General features: G+C 36.0%; 2 long non-coding RNA genes across 11 annotated transcripts; both read left to right on the forward strand.

The window, feature by feature from the left end:
- Positions 1 to 1,000: 1,000 nt before the first annotated feature.
- On the forward strand, positions 1,001 to 6,259 carry LOC133714274 (uncharacterized). 5 transcript variants are annotated; one of them, XR_009848534.1, is made up of 6 exons: positions 1,001 to 1,425; positions 1,722 to 1,798; positions 1,961 to 2,127; positions 2,708 to 2,925; positions 5,431 to 5,773; positions 5,963 to 6,259. It is a non-coding gene; the product is annotated as an uncharacterized LOC133714274 (long non-coding RNA). The 5 variants fall into 5 exon arrangements; XR_009848535.1 differs by having other exon boundaries at positions 1,002 to 1,425; positions 1,732 to 1,798; XR_009848537.1 differs by lacking the exon at positions 1,722 to 1,798 and having other exon boundaries at positions 1,007 to 1,425; positions 5,963 to 6,014; positions 6,105 to 6,259.
- A 2,357-nt stretch (positions 6,260 to 8,616) lies between these two features.
- Positions 8,617 to 13,638, forward strand: LOC133718700 (uncharacterized). 6 transcript variants are annotated; one of them, XR_009850528.1, is made up of 9 exons: positions 8,617 to 8,876; positions 9,378 to 9,440; positions 9,658 to 10,073; positions 10,258 to 10,497; positions 10,584 to 10,668; positions 10,847 to 10,899; positions 11,960 to 12,062; positions 12,905 to 12,984; positions 13,286 to 13,638. It is a non-coding gene; the product is annotated as an uncharacterized LOC133718700 (long non-coding RNA). The 6 variants fall into 6 exon arrangements; XR_009850530.1 differs by having other exon boundaries at positions 13,290 to 13,638; XR_009850531.1 differs by lacking the exon at positions 13,286 to 13,638 and having other exon boundaries at positions 10,584 to 10,728; positions 12,905 to 13,167.
- Positions 13,639 to 20,550: the final 6,912 nt, after the last annotated feature.

The raw sequence follows: 20,550 nt of genomic DNA on the forward strand, positions 1-20,550 counted from the left end.
TCACATAAACTTTTTAACCAAGTAAGCGTAGCGAGAGCGTCCGCTACCTAGCTACGCACACGTATCGAGTCCGTCATTACGAATGAATACTCGGACACTGGCATAACTAACCCTTCGGAAGTTTTGGGGAATGAACCTAAGGAAGTCAGTGCCACTCTTTGCTCTCAAACCATCAACAATATCTCACACGATTTGGTTAGTATGCATCACATTTTAACATAACCAAGCCATACAACTTAACATGCATCATTTTATAAACAACGTATATAAGAGAATCACTAATTAAGGAGAGTCCCGAATCCTCTACCTGGATTCCTATGTTTATCTTCACGTAATCCGAGAGTCACGAACCTTCAGTTCATCCGGTAACTGGAGTTCTGACTTCCAACATATTGCTTGTCAATAACTCATTGAACAACTACTATATTTTCAACAATTAATTAATCGTCCAACCAAACATTTCCTTGTTTGACCAAGAGTTGACCAACATTGACCAATCGCTACAAGTCCTAATTATCGAACAGTTCACTTGAAATTGGAATATCGACCAATTCCATACCTTTAAGGTATTGTCTCTAGTTTCCTTAATAATTACATCGCATAGTAATTCGATGGAATTACTATGGACACCCAACATAACTTTAAACCATTTTGTAACCATTTCCTTAATCACAACGAAACTTAATTCATATTAGGTGCACCAAAAACACTAAGGGCACCCAACATAGTCATTTTGTTTCTTTTTCATCTCAGTTCTTACATACTATTTTAACTAGTATATCATGTTCTTTCACCACATTTTTCACAAACTAATTCCTTAACACAATTTCAATCCATAATTGCAATACCTGCAACAGAATAATCAACTCACCCAAATTTTCTCCCTAATTCAAAAATAAGCTTCAAACCACCATGATCAAGACAACTTTATAAAATCGGAGTAGGCTGCAATGAACCAACACATATGTAGACCAACAGATGCCGTCAGGTTTTCTGTTAGATTGACCCCGTCAACTCGCATAGGACAGGAAAGATGAAACTGTTATTCCTGTTGTTACCAGAGGGGCTTTTAAGGAAGAAGGAGAAAGGCATGTGCATGGAGGAAGGGTTTTCATCGGACTTGGCTACTATAGCAGATAAGCAGAGCGCTTCGCTTCTTCCTCTACCTATCCAACAATAATTCAATTCAAATGCAAATGGGTTGTACGTTGTTGGGTGCTAATCACTCTCTCAATCCAAAACCCAGTCAAGTCTGCCTCTCTCTCAAACGACCTCCGCGTGCGTCTCCAATACTGCTCCTCTCTCTCAATACAAACTCTCTTCTTTTTAGTCTGGGTTGTTACAAAATCCGACGACGATAATCAAATAACTGCCTGCTCCCCACCCACTTTTTTTCATCCTGCAAACTGCAACACTCTGCACGTGGTACATCTCTCTCTCTCTCTCTCTCTCCGTCTCCTATTATCACCTGTTTTTGTAATATTTTGTTTGTGAAAGCCCCTTGCTTCAGTTCCATTTGGCTGGGCAATGTACCCAATTTCAATTTACTTGTATTTCATCCACTTGCTCATAGTTTTATTGAGAATTGAGGTTTGGATTGCTGTGGGTTGTAGTTAGTTATTCTGGAATTAGATTGTTAAGAGCTTGTGCTTTTATACTATGGTGTGCAATTCTGCATGCTCTCAACTATTCTTGATTATGATGAAATTTCCATTCTAAAGAAACTTTCAGGTTTGCTCATATGCTTGATTTTGCAAAGAGGATATCTTGGTTTCATAATATTTATATTGGGATACTGGTAATGATTTTTGATACTTCTGCTCACATTCGAATTCTAGTGTTCTTAGCTTAAGTGTTAGGATTATATTTGTTTTGTTGAGAGGTCATGATTTGGACTCCAAATCAGTTCAAACTTGAAAAAAATGATGGATGATACTGAATGTTTTTCATTTGTTGGCAGGATGGTAGTTTTAGGTTAATCTAGAACTTATTGCATGGACTTCTTGGACTTCTTATAATAAGTTTCAAGTTATTCAGTAGCAAGCAGCTTTGGAGGACAGTAAAAATAAGGTCAACTTACGTTTTACAGCCTTGGAGGCTTGGATTGGAGCATTTGAATTTGAGATTGTAAGATATAGTTGAAAGCTCCTTTTAGTTGTATCTTGTATCTTCATATATCAGGGGTGGTTAATTTTCTGAAACTGGTTTAGGGGAAGTTTTTTCCCAATTTTTTTAGTCAGATTGTTAGATTCTCTGGTTATGCATGTTAAGTTTTCAGGTTGATTGGCAAAGTTTTCAGGTTGCTACTTCACCTCAGATACCTGCAATTCCTTAAAACAACCTGCAAAAAAACAAAAAGGGGGTTTTAATTTCCTCATTGTTGTTAAACAGAAGTTGTGTCCCTATACACTTGTGTATTTTCTTATTATAGATTAAAAAATAGAGTAACTTACGCAGCGATGGTATCAAATTACCTTCTTCTTCTTCTTCTTTTTTTCAACTTACTACTGAGATGCCATTTTGGTCATACACTTATTTATTTTTTGGTTTTGAATGGAAAAACCTGAAATCATGAGTCCTGCTTTTTAGTTACTCAATTTTACTTTCATTTTATTCATAGTTTAACATTTACTAACTATGACTATATGGGTTGTTTCTCAGAATTTGTTAGGGTTGTGTTGTCACTAACAGTGTAATCTGATTTCAGGTTGATAAAGCTTTTCTGAAGCAGCTCAAACTGTTCCAGAGTTAATTTTTTCAACTTAGCTTTCATTTTGTTATTAAGATTTGGTTGTATTCAATTTAATTGTGATTTGTATTCTTATGGATTTTGTGGCAATTTTGGTTGAAAGAACAGGGAATGGTAAGAGACTTGGAAAGGGAGGATTTCAGACATGAAAGCTTTGGAAATGTTATCCCCTCAAGGTATGAAATCCTGGATCCATCATTTTTTTTTTCTTTCCCATATAGGTAGGAACATAGGCGATAATGAAAGCAAAGAAGTCTACAATAGTTTCTTACTGAAAAACTGTCCGAGTTATATAACAGTAGATAGGCACAGATTGTGGTAGCTGTCAGAAAGTCATATATTTTCTCAGTGGAACCAAATTGTTTATATCAGTGATATCGAACAAAATTAGACTGACAGGAGATAGAAAATTTGGTAAGATTTATGTGTCCTACAGAGGTTATGCTAATGGTTTCATCTATTCAAGATGTGTACAAGTGTAAGCTACACTCTATATTTGGCTTCATTTTATTGACTGTTTCTATACTTCCTTGTGGGTGCTTCTTTGTTTAATTCTTCTTACAATTTGTTCTAATTTTTCTTTTCAATTAGTGTAATTGTAAATTTTCCCCTCTTTCTCTTGAGTGGGTGAGTAAATCCCCTATTCAATATTTGCATTCAGCATCATCTCATCAAGCTCTGCATGTAGCCTTGTGGGTGCTTTACTGAACCGTTTGAACTCTTTCGTAACTATGATCTTGTGCTTTACACATTGACTGACATTACTTGATATTCTCATTGAAGTATTGGTTTTGGGTTTTCAAATTCCGATACATACTTTTATTACGATAAGCTGACAAAGAGTTCTGGGTAATCATGTCTATTGCACTGGAACTAATAAGTTTGACAAAGAGTATAGTCCAGTAAAGACTTGACTTTAAAGTTTTAGAGTTTTGTGAAGCATCCCTGATGGTTATTCACTTTTATTTTCTTTGCTCCTCAGATATGTTTCCAAATGATACCAAACTTAGTGAGAATGCTTGTCCTCTTTAAATTGAGACAGTTCTTGGAGACTCCTCCCTGTTCATTGCTTACATCAGATTTGTATTTTCACTTTTCCAGCCAAGAAAATTGGTATCAGAGCCGAGGTAGTAGATCTAATTAGGTAGTGTCTAAGAGTGTTATATAGTCTAGTGACCATTGCAGCTTTCGTGCTTGGGTAATGAATTTAACTTTCTTGAGGGTCAGTTACTAGATTCATGATTTCAGTTTGATTGAGTTAATTTATATGATTGTGTGTCATCTGTTCAGAATGTGAAAGTGTTGCATAAAGACACCATATTAGCTTTTGAAATCTCTAGTTATATCTCAGCATAATTTTTGGTTATTATTTTGATTCATCCTTCAATATTGATTTCAGCTGAGCTGTGTTTTCTTTAAAATTGGACATTCCAACACTTTCTCCAAACAAGTTTCGTCCAAAACAAAATACATTTGAACCCACCCGTAGCTCCTTCCCAAAGAAAAGTCAGTCAGCTGGAATTTTGCAAAAACTGCCCTGCAGCATAGCCCTCTTCGGTATTTCTGTTTCTCAACTTATTGGCCTCCAAATATTCTGAAATTTTGACATATTTCTTTTCAGTCAGTTAACAAAGGATCTGGAAAGTTTCGTCTTATTTCGATCTGTAGTGAATTTTCGGTGATTAAGTCTGCATTTGGAAAAGCTCCAGCACTCTAAATGTCTCCTTTGATTTTCTGTTGAGATTTGAACTTCCACTTGAATTATTTAACCTCTGGTTTTTTGTGTATATTGAACTATATTTCCCAATGCTCGTTTCGAAACTGATTTCTTGTCATTTGGACTTCCAATGAATTTTTTTGGTGGCCTTTGCTGCTGCAATATTTTTCTAAAACCTGGCAGTTCAGTCTATCTGCATCCATCTTTTTCCTTACTTTCGAACTCCGATTTGCTTGAAAATTTAGTATGTCTTTCTTTAACATGGTTACTTTTAGCCTGGAATGTTTCAAGTTCATTGCTGCAGAAATGAAGTTTTAGTAAATCTTCAAAGTTAAGTTGTTCATGCCTCAACTCTCCAGCCCACTTATGTCTCCCTTTCGTTATAACTCTATTGAATCAGCTTTCAGTTCTTCATCTACAGTTTTCAAGTTCAGAAAATGTATTTTGTTGCTTGATTAACATATAGTTTCATTTGGTTTAATGTTACTTACATTTCCTTCTTCAAATCAAAGTCCATCCCGAAGTACTTCATACTTTTAGGCTAAGATTGTATCGATCTTGGTCTTATTCGGTCTTATTCACATTTTCTCTTACTTGAGAACCCCTTAAGTCATACCCGGGTTTGGGGTGTGACATGTGTATGTTCTGTGGGTACAGCTTATGAAGACACGAAGACGATTGGAGCTTCTTCTAGAGGATCTTCCTTGCGATTTTAGTCTATCGGAGTATTATGACACATCAGATGAACTTATAGAACTCCCTCTCTCTCTCTCTCTCTCTCTCTCTCTCTCTCTCTCTGCAGACACAAATGTGCCATATCTGCATGCATATAGACTTCTTATGTAATGTTCTCTCTCCCTCCCTCCCTCTCTCTCTGTGCAGACACAAATGTGCCATATCTGCATGCATATAGACTTCTTATGTAATGTTGAATGACAAGTTGACAACTATCATTTTTTTGCAGCAATCATGTGGATCTGGGATCCTAGCTGATGGTCGGCTTGCTGATTTGATCTGAAGAGTTGCTACGTTTGGGATGGTATTAATGAAAGCTCGACTTGCGCTAGATGTGCTTTTATTTTATTGTAGAAGAAGTTGCTACCCCAGGCTGAGCTTGGCTTCCTCAACATAGGAAGCCGCCCCTCAAGAAGAAAGAGCTCTGCAGGAATTGGACATCTTCGGGCAATTCCATGGGTGTTTGCATGGACTCAAACCAGATTTGTCTTCCAGCTTGGCTTGGAGTTAAACCCCTTGTTGATCTTTTTGTGAGAGCATCAAACACACCAGCCATAAAGATGTATGAGAAGGTGATATATCTTTAAGTTACTTTTGATATCTACTTCCAGATTTTCACTTATATAAGAAAGAAAACAAACGTGTGAACTCTGCTGCCATCAGTTCCCTTTTATGAACTGAATTTTAGCACATGTACTGAAATATTTAGTTAGTACTTCCTAGATGGAATAGATACTTAAACCAGGTTTTGACACTTGCAGAGTCCCATATTGAATCTGTCATTCTTGCCAAGATTATAGGAGCTATGCAGACGTACTTCCTAGTTCCAATCTCTGCCTCATGTTTTACGTTCTTTTTTTACCAAGCTTTGTGGTTGTGACTAGGGAAATGTTTTGTTGGCAGGCCATCCCTTGGATGAGAAATTATAATGGTGTATGGGTGCTATATTTTTACATTTAGACTCATGAAGATCTATCAGTGATTGTCATCCTTTCCAAAGGTTTCTTTTAGGGTATGTTTCTGTGGAATCTGACAAAAGAAGAGAATTGTTTTCAACACTCTCAAGTTCAACAATGTGATGCTTAGAAAAGCACAAAATTGGTTCATAGTTCAAGTGGTGACTTAGAATGATTTATTGGGAAATTCTTTACATTCCTAGAAAGACTTTTATTTCGAGCAGTAAAACATTTCAAAATTGTCATGATGTAATTTGGTCGGAATTTGCTTTCTCAAATTCGCTTTTGGATTGGAGCAGTTTATCATACATCAGATGCATCCCAACATGGCTATTAATTCCAATTCCTTCATGACACTACATTTTCCCCTTCTGAAGTTCTGATGTATATCGAGGGCAATTTTCAACAAGAGCAACAATAAGAGATCTCAAGTACCTGCAACAAAAGCAAGAAGAAATTATTGTATCAATTCCAAAACATGAATGCTTCAACTAATTAATAACTAAATCACAATTTAACATTTCATCTATATTATTAGTTTATTACAAAAAAATAAAATGAACACGGTGCACATAAACGTCAAGGGACAGAGGAGTTCACAGACCATAAAAGGAAAGATAACCCAAGTTCGTGGAAGATATAATTTTGTAATACACCTAATAAACAAGTTAGACCACATTACTAGATACATAAGGATTTTGTGCGATCTAAAAAGTCGTAACTGGAAATCGGTAAATTTGAGATTACTCATCTATTTATAGCGTATTAATAGGTACTCTGGAAAAAAAAATTAACCTGATCCGCGGTCATTTCGACATCAGACAAAGTGGTCAACTCTTTATATACTTATACTTCCCTGAGGGGAGCTATACCAAAAGGAGATAAACTTCTAGAAATTTTTAAATTAGTTTATATAGCCCATACCCATGAGAGTGTGAGAGCTAACATATCGAAAAAATAAATTGCGAAGGACAGATTATGAGCATATTAGTTTTATGTGGTATTTAGGGTTTAGAGTTGACCTAATAGATCGAGACCCAAACGACGACAAAAATAGCTGAAATTTTGACCATAACTATATCTTCTTATCATAATAACATCCAGCAGCCAATTTTAATAAATTATGCTCCTCCACCAAGTTGCTCTTGGAAGGTATAATTTGTTAATACACCTAAGAAACAAGTTAGACCACATTATTAGGCATATAAGGATTTTGTGCAATCTAAAAATTCGTAACTGAAAATCGGTAAATTTGAGATTACCCATCTATTTATAGCGTATTAATAGGTACTCTGTAAAAAAATTAACTAGATCCGCAGTCATTTCGACATCTGACAAAGTGGTCAACTTTTTATATACTTATACTTCCCTAAGGGGAGCTATACCAGGAGGAGATAAACTTCTAGAAATTTTTAAATTAGTTTATATAGCCCATGTCCATGAGAGTGTGAGAGCTGACATATCAAAAAAATAAATTGCGAAGGACAGGTTATGAGCATATTAGTTTTATGTGGTATTTAGGGTTTAGAGTTGACCACGTAGATCGAAGCCCAAATGATGACGATAATAGCTGAAATTTTGATCATAATCATATCTTCTTATCATGATAACATCCAATGGTCAATTTTGATAAATTATGTTTCCTCCACCAAGTTGTTGTTAGAAGGTATAATTTTGTCATACACCTAATAAACAAATTAGACCATATTACTAGGCATATAAGGATTTTGGGCAATCTAAAAATTCGTAACTGGAAATCGGTAAATTTGAGACTACCCATCTATTTATAGCGTATTAATAGGTACTATGTAAAAAAATTAACCAGATCCGCCGTCATTTTGACATCTGACAAAGTGGTCAGCTCTTTATATACTTATACTTCCCTAAGAGGAGCTATACCAGGAGGAGATAAACTTCTAGAAATTTTTAAATTAGTTTATATAGCCCATGCCAACGAGAGTGTGAGAGCTAACATATCAAAAAAATAAATTGAGAAGGACAGGTTATGAGCATATTAGTTTATGTGGTATTTAGGGTTTAGAGTTGACTTAGTAGATCGAGACCCAAACGACTACGAAAATAGCTGAAATTTTGACCATCATCATATCTTATTATCATGATAACATCCAACGGCCAATTTTGATAAATTATATTTCCTCCATCAAGTTGCACATGGAATGTATAATTTTGTAATACACCTAATAAACAAGTTATATTACATTACTAGGCATATGAGGATTTTGCCGACATCCGGGCTATTTATTACGATTTTTCGAAGTTTCAGAATTTTAAAAATTATTTATGTATAATATTCTCAAAAATATATAAATTATTTATTAGAAAATAATTTTCAAAAGACGTGATCTGGACCGTCTGCTCTGCATCTGAACCGTTAATAGAAATTATATATATGAGGCTGTAAATACCAAGATTACCTTTCAAATTTTATTTGGGCGGTAAGCTGAAATTTTAATATTTCGCCAAATTTTAGCAATAAAATACAAGGATACCTTTCCTTTTCTCACTTCACCGTTTCGGGCTTAATTCTCATCTACCTCCAATCTGCAACTCCAATTCCTTAAATCCACCGTCTCCGTCGAACATCTTGATCATCGATCAAGGCTGTTTTGTTGCAATTGTAGCCGAAGCCGGCGAATCAGAAGAAGCCCTTGATCTCAGACCAATTTAGACCCGATCCTTCAATGTCCAGTACTAGGCGGTATGTATTTTTCATCTCAGGCTTTTGCTTAATGAAAATCTACATTTTGTTATAAATTGTCAGAGCTGAGTTCTGATGATAGTTGACAATGCGTTTCCTTTGCATATTACTGTTGCATCAATATGAATTTCGATTGATTTGGAAGTTGGCATCGTTTTGGTTAGCTTTTCCCTGTTGCTTTTTATGGGTTGTTTTCTTCAACAAGTATTAGTTTTGGTGAATTATGTTGGGTATTTATGGGATTCGGGGTTTGATTATTATTGGGTTTTGATGCTCTTCTTGAAATCTCATGTTTGGTTGCTGGGAAATTGAAGCAGGACAAGAAGAGAGAAGAAAATGCAGTGAACCCTTTTTGATTGTTAGTTTGAGTTTATTATGCAAGTCTATTGGCTTTACTGTTATTTCTTATATATGTTGCTTCAAGATTATTAGTTTGATTATTGAGTTGGTAGTGCTATAGGACTTTTAGACTGCCGTGCTGATGAGTTTAGGAATTGACAGGAGAGGAATACCAGTTTGAAGAATTTGTGCAGGTGGATTCTGAACTTCGCTCCCCAGAAGCAGGTTTTCTCTTGCCTTACTTTTTGTTATTCAATTGGAAATATAGATTTTTTGTATAATTTGGTACAAGTTTGGTTATAGAAAGAGATGAATGGTTATAATGATTTCTTTAACATTTTGCATTTGATTTTTAGTATTTCAATGCTTTCACTTATATCAAGCGATCAATGAATTCTCATATCACTGTTTTCTTGTATGTCTATATTTGAGATATTTATAGGAGGTCCAAAACATCACAGCGCACTCCCACTGGTACTGCATTGCTCAGACTTTGTTTGGTTTGCAATAGCGATCCTAAGCTTGATGTCAACTATTCTGTAAGTAAGCTTTAAATTTGTCAATGACAAATGATTACTGAGAAAAGTGTTGTTAATAAAGAAAGACAAATATATATAATCACACTTGTCCACCTACACTTGCGCACATAATCAAGCAGAATGTGTAAGTAGATCACATTATATGCTGGAAGAATTAACATGACCTAAAAATCTGGACTTTAAGTGGGTTATTTTATTCTATTTGATGTGCTACTGCTGGTCTTTGCATATTCTTCTTTCTCTTATTTGCTTATGCGCAATGGCCCTCGATTCCTGCACGCACCACAAACATCCTCGTCTTGTGCTCGATTTGATACAGGTAAAAGTTCAAGGATTTTTGGTTTTCAATTTGATTGTCAGTTTTTGTTGAACTCGAATTGAATTTGCTTTTTTTTTTTGCTGTTTTGTATAATTGGTCTTGTTCAATCTAGGTGGGTGGTTTTAAATATATAGTTCTTTTTACTAATTTATATTTTATTTCTTTTTTCTTTTTGTGATCTAAGGCCGTGGAAAACTGAAGTTATCTTGAAGAAAGTAGTCATTGCACTTGGCAAGAGTGTAGCTGGAAGTATCAAAGAGTAAGGTTTGAGCTTCTTTTTCTTCTAATAACCTGAAATGGTCTATTTCAGTTGTGACTATGGATTTTGAGGGTCTGATTATGATAGAAGCTATTTGAAGAGTATAAGAAATTATAGAGGGATTTTATAGTAGGTTGGGAGAAGCCCAATGTGTTTACAATAGAGGTATAGTCACTGATTCTTCTTTCTTTAACTTCCTGCAATCATGTGTTTTATGATGTCTCCATTGATGGTTGTTATTTGTTGGACAGAAAAAGAGGGTTTCTCTACTAATGGCGGCTGCAACCTTTCAAGTGGCTGCAGTTGGTTCTCTCATTGATCTAGCCATTACCCAAGGTTTCTACCTGTTCTCATTGAAGTAGTTTCACAAATTTTAGATTAGTCCTTGAAATTAAGGTAGTGCTCTTTTTAAATGGCTTTGTTCTGTATTTTTCTGCATTTGATTTTGATTGGGTTCGTCTGCATATATATATATATATATATATATATAGTTTTTAATTTACTGCTGTTATAGGTGTGGACTGTGTTGATAGAAGTTGAGTCTCACTTTTGGCATCTCTGCATCAGGTAACATTCTCTCTTTCCTCTTTTTATTCTCTAGGTTGTGCTCATTACTTATTTCGTCTTTTTTTCTGTTCTCTGATTTCTGTAAAATATATGTTGTTATTTGATGGTTGAGGTTGCTCTTATTTTTTTATTTTTTATTTTTTTGGGTGTGTGCCTGAGTTTATGCTATGGTATTCTCTGGCCTTTTATTTATATACACATGCACTGTACACACACAATTGAATATTGTCCTCTTCAGCCATTCACTTAGCTCATGTCCCTATTCATTAGGTAGATATTTTAGTCTTCTCAGTATTGTTATTGGCACTTATAGCAATTGTAACGGACCAGCCACTGCTCCTCCAAAGCTCAAGCTGTCAAGAAGCTGAGGAGACTATGTCTCACTGCATTTGTTAATATCTCTTGAAATCGCAAAACCAAAAGTTTTAATGACTAAGGAGCGCTGCACTGTAACTTGGAAAGTTTTAATGACTAAGGAGCTGCACTGTAACTTGGCAGACTTAGAGACACTGAACTATGTAATCTGGATTGCAGAAATCACAAAGATTTGCCGATATAATGCAAGTGTGTTTCAAAATGACTCTGTTACAGAGCCTTTTCCTTTATCTCATATTACAATTGCACTAATGGCCACTAATGGAGTTCACGTATATATACGTACATATGAAGGAAATAAGCATGTAGATCATTTACCTTTGCAGCTATTAGATGTCTCTATAAGTTTAAAATATATCCTTTCACTGTTTTATTTATCATTTGTTTCTTATCCTGTATAGTTGTTTGAATGTTTCTTAAGTTGAATTGTATCATCGCAAAATAGGATAATCCTTTTGTTTTAATCAAAGAATAGAGAAACAGGGGAGGAATCAAAGATATCTTTTATGAGAGTCGTGAGCAGAAAAGATTTGGTTTAGCCACATGTCAAATTACGAGAAGACATATGATAGTAATCCCACCCTATGTCAAATTTTAGTAGAGTTTTTTTTTTTTTTTTTTAGTTTTGTATTTTCATTTTTTTTATGCCATTACCTAATTATGCAATGTTTGTTTATCCATTCAGGTCAGGCTGAAGAGATACTTGGAAATGAGGGAAACTCATATCATGATGGAGGGCCTTGGAGGAGATTATGATCAATTGAAGAAATTTAAAGTGCAAGGCAGAGGTTAATTAGTTTTGCTTTTCACATAGGGTGTAAATGCAGACTTTTTGATGGCTTGCATTAGGATTTAATTGTTCATCAGAAAATAAAAGCATTCAGTTATATTCTTTTGGTCACTAAAAAGAATCTCAATACTGTTAAGGTTGGTAGTATCTGAAATTACAATTTCAGTCTTTTGGTCGTAATATGTGTCAAAGTCTGATTTATGGAATTGGTTGATATTGTGTAATGTTTTTTGTGATTTTTTTTTTTTTAAACTGTATGGACTTGGTGGCTTTAGCTCACAGCTTCACAACTTGATCCATCTCTAGCTGCCTCTTTCACACTTAAGTGGATATATGTAAAACCGTAACCTTTTAATTTTCTTTCCATTGTGATTCAAGTCAAGGTAAATGCCATACTAGACTGCGCAATACGTCAACCTCTTTGCATATAAATAACACTATTATTTTCATTTGAAGTCAATTTGCCAGTGAAGGCCTCATTTGATTAATGTACATATCTGCAATTTCGTTCATAATCACACATTTTATTTACATCAAACATTAAAATTCTGCTCGATCACTTTTGATATGGTGAAAATGCTCATGTGTCGGTGAAGATATTGAATTGTTTTGTGCATGCAATGACTTATTTGAGTGATACAAGAAACTTGCTTCTCTTTAAGCTATTTATTTAGAAATTTCAGTTTGTCACTTGATCAGAAACATCTTTAACCTTTTGCTTACTGAACATTGTAGACCACACTCCATTCTTTTTTTCTTCATATTCTTTTTTCGCTTGGTTGTGTGCATATGTCCAGATTGAAGCCCTGGGTTAATGTAGCTTTTCCTATTGCTTTGCAGACTATATCCTCAGGCTGCTGAGAAGGCTTCACAGATTGATAAGCTGTTGCGCTTCCCAAACAAGATTCATAATTTTATAAGTAGAATACTTAACTATCATTAAGATTCATAGTTTTCCGTTCAATTTCGACAGTGCTTTGAACCAAGCCTGCATTATATATTAGTAACCTTCAGTGATTTTTTGAGAATAGCGAGCTTTGTCTTTCGTTATTTCTTACTTCCATCAAGAATGAAGTCACTTTCAGATTTTCAATTACGTTTTTCATGGTTGTGATTTGTTAACAACAAATTCCGCGGCAAAGCGCGGGTGTCATTCCTAGTAAAATACTATTCGTTCACCCAATTTTTAGGAGTTGTGTTTAATTTGTTGTCTTTTATCAGCCAGCTTTTGAGCAAGCAGCACTTGGAGCCTATTATTGAAGAGGAGCTTTTGAACGAGCACATGGACACTATTGAAGAGGACATGTAGAACAAGAAACTTTCAACTATGTCATTTTTTTTGTTTACTGATAATCTGATATTAGTGTGCTTTGTTTAGTGTACGACTGGCTTTGATTATCCAACAAGATGCTACCAGTCTACTTTGTTCTTGGGATTTTATGATCTGTACCTAAAATTATGCCTGACCGAGACGGCTAGAAGACTCGTCTCTGATCAAGATGCTACCAGTAGACTTTGTTTGTGGGATTTTATGGTTTTTACTAATTTTGAATGCTATGGAAACTTTCTAAGTATATCAGTCTTTATTCATTTGAAATTCAGCTTCAGCCAACCATTCAATTACACTGCTCAATCTCATCACCTCCTTGAGCTCCATATTATTGCCCCACATGAGCTATATGACTGACAAGTTGATGAAACTTGGTTCCGCCCATACCTTGAGAGTTTAAGTTTCAACATTTGGATGTGAGCATTAAATTTCAATTGCAAAACTAGAATAATGATTTTGAATTTCTTTTCAACCAAGAAAAATCTATCAGTGCAAGCAGTATGAAGATTGAAAAACTAGCGCACAGTAGAATGAATCATTTATGACATATAACTCATAATACATACGAAGTAGTTAGTCCGCAAGGTACATGATGTATTAGAGACCTTGAAATGAACAAATACGGTTAGAAACTCACAAACAAGCCCTACACATGATATATCGCAAAACAATGAATGACTATGCCACTATGATTGTGTTTGGTATGGCTGTGCAGATACAATGAAATAATTGCGTTACCGCATTGCAGGAAATGTATGAAGGATGAATATACTCGACTCAATTTTAAGATGAAAGCATAAAAATGAAACAGAACAGATGGCATAGCAGCTCCTGTTAAACATCCAAACTACTATCTACTGCTAAACACCCAAAACTATCCAACAGAACAAATGGCCAGTAGCAGCACTATTCAAAAATATGCAATGACCTAAGTAATTACAAACTCGTACAGGATGGAGCTTAATTAGACTCTGCTAATCCCATTCCAGATATGCTAGTATTGCTTATATCAAATGAACATTTTAAGCGGAAATCTCTTCAGTAGGGCATGGTGAATTGAATTCATCTGATACAACAGCAAACAATTATGCTCCACAGATGATACTAGCAGTCAAAAATGTGAATTCTCATCAACATTCTGGGTCAGTAGGGCATCAACCAAAGATCTGAATACTAGTGATTCTAACAGAAGGTTTCGAATAAAACAGTCTTGTGTTTTCATGTCATGCCAGGAATGTCTTCAGTACTTGCTAGCTTTACAATTTTCCCTGTCTAGCAGTTGAGTTGGAGGCTCTTCCTCTTTTTGGACTTCATCAACATCTTTGGGGTTCAAGAAGCTCGGTTGGTTGGTTGAAGAAAGGAGTTGTTGCCCAGATCCTATCGGTAATCACAACCTGGTTCTGGCTCTCAGTAATATGCTGTATATCAAAGTAAAAAACAGATCAATATGTGAGTCTTAACTTCAAACTCTAAGAGCAACTTTTTGAATGAGATGCATACTAAGACGATGAAGTTAAAGTAGAAGCTTCCACCATTCAAGTGTGACAATAAACAAACTTGTAAGAGAGAGGATAACTACAAACCTAACTAAAAAGCCTGTGAACCCTGCCATTGCTCCATGAACGGAACTTTGAGCAAGCAGCGTCCAGTATACATTTAACCTAGAAAAAAATTGCATGTATTGACTAGCTTCTTAGGTGGAATACCTATTCTTAGTACTTTTCTTGTGTTATTTTACGAGTATTCCCATCCACCTAGCTAACAATTAACCTAGAATGAAATTCTGTAATGAAGAGAAAATATGCATCAATGTTTCTAGCTGCATATCTAAATGGAGATGATCATCACTTTTCTAAGTGGCTCGAACAAGAGGTGGTCTTTTCTAGTGTATTTTTTTCTGCACTAATCTCTTAATCTATTTAAAAGGTGGTCTTATCAAAACCAACATAGAAGTGTGCTGAACAGAAAGCAAAAAACTGAAAACAGACAAATGGTACCACAAATTTTTAGGAAATATTGCAATCCTAAGAGAATCCCTTTCCATGACCTCATTAAGTAGATTAAGCAATAGAATGAGAGAGCAGTAGCTACAATATGTGTGTACTGTGTACGTGCTACATACTCTGATATTATCTAACGAGTCAAAATATAAACTTTTAAGAGCTCCCGGTGCAAAAGTTTCGTTTTTCATTTTCATTTTATTAGCAGCAGCAGTATAGAGCCAACTCCAAATTGGTAAAACGGTTCAGTAAAGCACCCACAAGGCTGCATGCAGAGCTTGATGAGATGATGCTGAATGCAAATATTGAATAGGGGATTTACTCACCCACTCAAGAGAAAGAGGGGAAAATTTACAATTACACTAATTGAAAAGAAAAATTAGAACAAATTGTAAGAAGGATTAAACAAAGAAGCACCCACAAGGAAGTATAGAAACAGTCAATAAAATGAAGCCAAATATAGAGTGTAGCGTACACTTGTACACATCTTGAATAGATGAAACCATTAGCATAACCTCTGTAGGACACATAAATCTTACCAAATTTTCTATCTCCTGTCAGTCTAATTTTGTTCGATATCACTGATATAAACAATTTGGTTCCACTGAGAAAATATATGACTTTCTGACAGCTACCACAATCTGTGCCTATCTACTGTTATATAACTCGGACAGTTTTTCAGTAAGAAACTATTGTAGACTTCTTTGCTTTCATTATCGCCTATGTTCCTACCTATATGGGAAAGAAAAAAAAAATGATGGATCCAGGATTTCATACCTTGAGGGGATAACATTTCCAAAGCTTTCATGTCTGAAATCCTCCCTTTCCAAGTCTCTTACCATTCCCTGTTCTTTCAACCAAAATTGCCACAAAATCCATAAGAATACAAATCACAATTAAATTGAATACAACCAAATCTTAATAACAAAATGAAAGCTAAGTTGAAAAAATTAACTCTGGAACAGTTTGAGCTGCTTCAGAAAAGCTTTATCAACCTGAAATCAGATTACACTGTTAGTGACAACACAACCCTAACAAATTCTGAGAAACAACCCATATAGTCATAGTTAGTAAATGTTAAACTATGAATAAAATGAAAGTAAAATTGAGTAACTAAAAAGCAGGACTCATGATTTCAGGTTTTTCCATTCAAAACCAAAAAATAAATAAGTGTATGACCAAAATGGCATCTCAGTAGTAAGTTGAAAAAAAAAAAAAAATTGGAGAATCTAACAACCTGACTACAAAAATTGGGAAAAAACTTCCCCTAAACCAGTTTCAGAAAATTAACCACCCCCGATATATGAAGATACAAGATACAACTAAAAGGAGCTTTCAACTATATCTTACAATCTCAAATTCCAATGCTCCAATCCAAGTCTCCAAGGCTGTAAAATGTAAGTTGACCTTATTTTTAAGCAATGAACAGGGAGGAGTCTCCAAGAACTGTCTCAATTTAAAGAGGACAAGCATTCTCACTAAGTTTGGTATCATTTGGAAACATATCTGAGGAGCAAAGAAAATAAAAGTGAATAACCATGAGGGATGCTTCACAAAACTCTAAAACTTTAAAGTCAAGTCTTTACTGGACTATACTCTTTGTCAAACTTATTAGTTCCAGTGCAATAGACATGATTACCCAGAAGTCTTTGTCAGCTTATGGTAATAAAAGTATGTATCGGAATTTGAAAACCCAAAACCAGTACTTCAATGAGAATATCAAGTAATGTCAGTCAATGTGTAAAGCACAAGATCATAGTTACGAAAGAGTTCAAACGGTTCATTTTCAAAATCCCCTGAGCTGAACTATTGCTGCCTTAAGGTTACACTTCAATTGTGTCAAATTTGGTCTTTTTCTAAATTTCTCTTTTACTTGAGAACCCCTTAAGTCACACCGCCGGGTTTGGGGTGTGACAACACATGCGCATATAAGTAACATAACAAAAACAAATGACTGTATAATCATTCCCTTTCAATCAATCTTCTAAACAAGCAAACATTGTCATAATAAACAAGCTGTTCCAAAAAAAGGGTGGTATCATCCCAAACCAGCATCACAAAAATATAAATCAATCAAGCTTAGCTATGTATCCGCTAACAACTTGCTTGACATATTCAAAGTAAATAAACATACCTTGTCTTTTTATATTACCAAGAACAATTCTATAAGGAGTAATTGCAGATCTCTGAGTGGGCTTTGGCTCCAAAAGCTTGTGGAAACTGGACCTTCCAACCTGGGACTCAGCAAACATTTTCCTCCTTTTGGCAACGAAGAGAGTTCTGGGATGGAGACTTTGCTATTGGAGATTTTGGAGATTCCGGACCATCCTAGCAAATGAGATAGTATAAAGATGACAACATATTGAGTTACTGCTACAAATTCCAGATTCAATACAATCATCCAAAAAGGAAAGGAATTTAGAGAATATGGGAACGAACGAACCCGTATAGACGAAATTGCTCTCTGGTGGTGAGGTGAGGTGAGGTTTTCGGGGTCCAAGTGTCCATTGCCGTCATCGACTTACCAACACAGCTGCCAAACCATATATCTTCTCTTCTCCACTCCAACCAAAATCAAACTGAATCAAAACCATCCGGATAACAAGAATGAGAGAGACCCAGAGTCGGAGTCGGAGTCGGAGGTAATTAATTAGGCTGATTGGTGCCGGGATTGGTTTGCTCTCTCTCTCTCTCTGCTTTTAATCAGCTTCCGTTAAGGGGAAGAGATAACTCGAATGACAGATTAGCGAGGCAAATGACTTCAATAGGAAGCTAAGCTGGGTTCGGAGATATTTCCGAAGTGAAAATACTAGAAACCCCTCCTCATTTTACCATCACGGCACAAAACTTACAATTAACAGAGACTTACCAGTCAACAAAAAATCAGCACTTTGTGTGGATCATAATTGGCCACGTCAGTGGGGCCCCTTTGGTCTACAAAACTTTTGGTTCATTGCAGACTCTTCCTATAAAATCAATAACCAGTGAAATTTCAACTTCGACGCAACCAAACTTAACTACTTAACTTCCGATCACCACCACAAGAACAAAACTTTGATTCAAGGTTTGAAATTATGCCTTTGAAAATCGACTTCAATCAACCGAACTCAGTTTCCCAGAATAAGGCTGATGAGGAACTGATGATTCGATGCTCACCACCGAGCAAGTTTCCCAATTTCTTGTCTACAGTTGCAGTCAAGACGGAAAATGGACCAAGATGAGTTAGAACAGCCGCCGGCGTCGAAGACAACTACGGAGTCGAAACAACCCAGAAACCAAAATCAACAAACTCGATCAATTTCAAAAACTAATTACATAGGAATGTAGAGCATGACAAACGGTGGCCAGAAAAGACGAAGAACCGTCACAGTTGCAAAAAGCTTTCGGCGTTTGATTCTTCCTCCACTGTGGACGATCAGACGAACTACGACTACAGACGTAACAACGACGTTTAGACGAAGAGGATTGTGCCGGTGCGCCGGCCGGAGGTGGTCGGAGGACAAAGTTCCGGTTGAATCTCCTTTCCGGGTGGTCAGGTTTGTTTCTTGGGTCGTGGAAGCCCGAAGCTTTTGGACCAATCCCCCTTTAAGCAAAATCCAATGGCTAAGATTTAGCGGTGGAGAAAATGGACGGCTCAGATCGCACCACAGAATTTTCTAATTAGCTCGGGTATCTAAAAAATTTCCCGAAAATTTCCATAAACTCGTTGTGTCGCGTACTTTATTATCAAACTCTTGTAAAAAATTTCAAAAAATATTCTTGAGCACTATAATAATTAATGAGATTACAAATTAATTTCCCGACGATCTCAACTTAGCTCAACAAATAAATTTCCGGGGCTCACACATATGGTGTGCTTTCATGCTCTTAATGTTTAGAGGTGATTCATCTCAGGATTAAATTCTGCTTACTACCTTGTACTTTCAGTACTTTCAAGGTTCATCAGTTCAGTCCATGCACTTCTAATTTAATCAGAAAAGTCTTTGCCCTCTCCAATTTCATCAAATCGATCCAATCCATCACTATTCCGTCAATTTTCGCTGTTAAAATGCTGACGTGGGACCTTCTCACATGAAAAATTCCCAAACTACCCATCGCTAGGCAGCCCGCCGACGCGTCAGTGTTGTGAATGCAGATGGGTAGTTTGGAAATTTTCCCCAAAAATTGATAGAGTGGTGACGGATTGGATCGATTTGATGAAATTGGAGAGTGCAAGGACTTTTCTGATTAAATTAGAAGTGCAGGGACTGTACTGATGAACCCTTGAAAGTACAGGGTAGTAAGCAGAATTTAGTCCTTAATTAATCTCAAAACACTAATCATGAGATGACAAATGCATTATACTTAAACTAATCAAATTCAAATATGAACATTCACTAATTGATTTAGCAACTGAATGTGGTAAATAAAAATGCATCAAACATAGTGTTGAATATCATACAAGATTGGCTAGGGCTTTCAACCCTAACCCCAAAAAATTCACTACTCACTCATAATTAGATAGACAAACTTCAACATTCTAAGATACATCGAGAATAAAGTGTTAGGGAGTAAGGAGTGACTATTGGTGATGCCAAAAGTGGTGGAGGAGATGGGCCTCCAAGCTCATGAGGTGGAGGATGTCTTATTCTTCTTGCTCCAAGCTCTTGATGATGTGGGAATGGTGAAAGTAAGAGTAACTAGTAATGATTACTAGTGATGGAGGGTTATGGAATTGGTGGGAAGATGAGTTTGGTGGTGGAAATGGTGGTTATGGAGGTGGAAATGGTGATGTGGTGTTGTAGAGAGAAAATAGGATGTCTTGGTGAGATATAAATGATTAATGGAGTCAAAAGTGATGAAGATAAGGTCTTTGGTATCTCTTTGATCAGCTATATATGTCCCTTTGGTCCCACGATGTGCAACACACGCTCTTATGCCATTGTCCTCCAAATGGTTCCAAATCTGCAATTTGACAAAAGGACACAAGTGGTGGGAGATTCTCACAACCGTGGTTCTCCTTGGCTGGACAAAGAGTCCTCCATGAGTGGCAGCTTGTTGGAAAAGTTCACCAGAAAATTCGCCAGAAAAGTTTATTTGCAATTTTCTTTCAATTTTCGTGTTTTCTTCTCCTATCTTCAAATCTCCGCATTTCAAGGCCCATTTGATCATTTTCT

This window comes from Rosa rugosa, chromosome 6 (assembly GCF_958449725.1).
Source record: "Rosa rugosa chromosome 6, drRosRugo1.1, whole genome shotgun sequence".
Taxonomy (NCBI): domain Eukaryota; kingdom Viridiplantae; phylum Streptophyta; class Magnoliopsida; order Rosales; family Rosaceae; genus Rosa; species Rosa rugosa.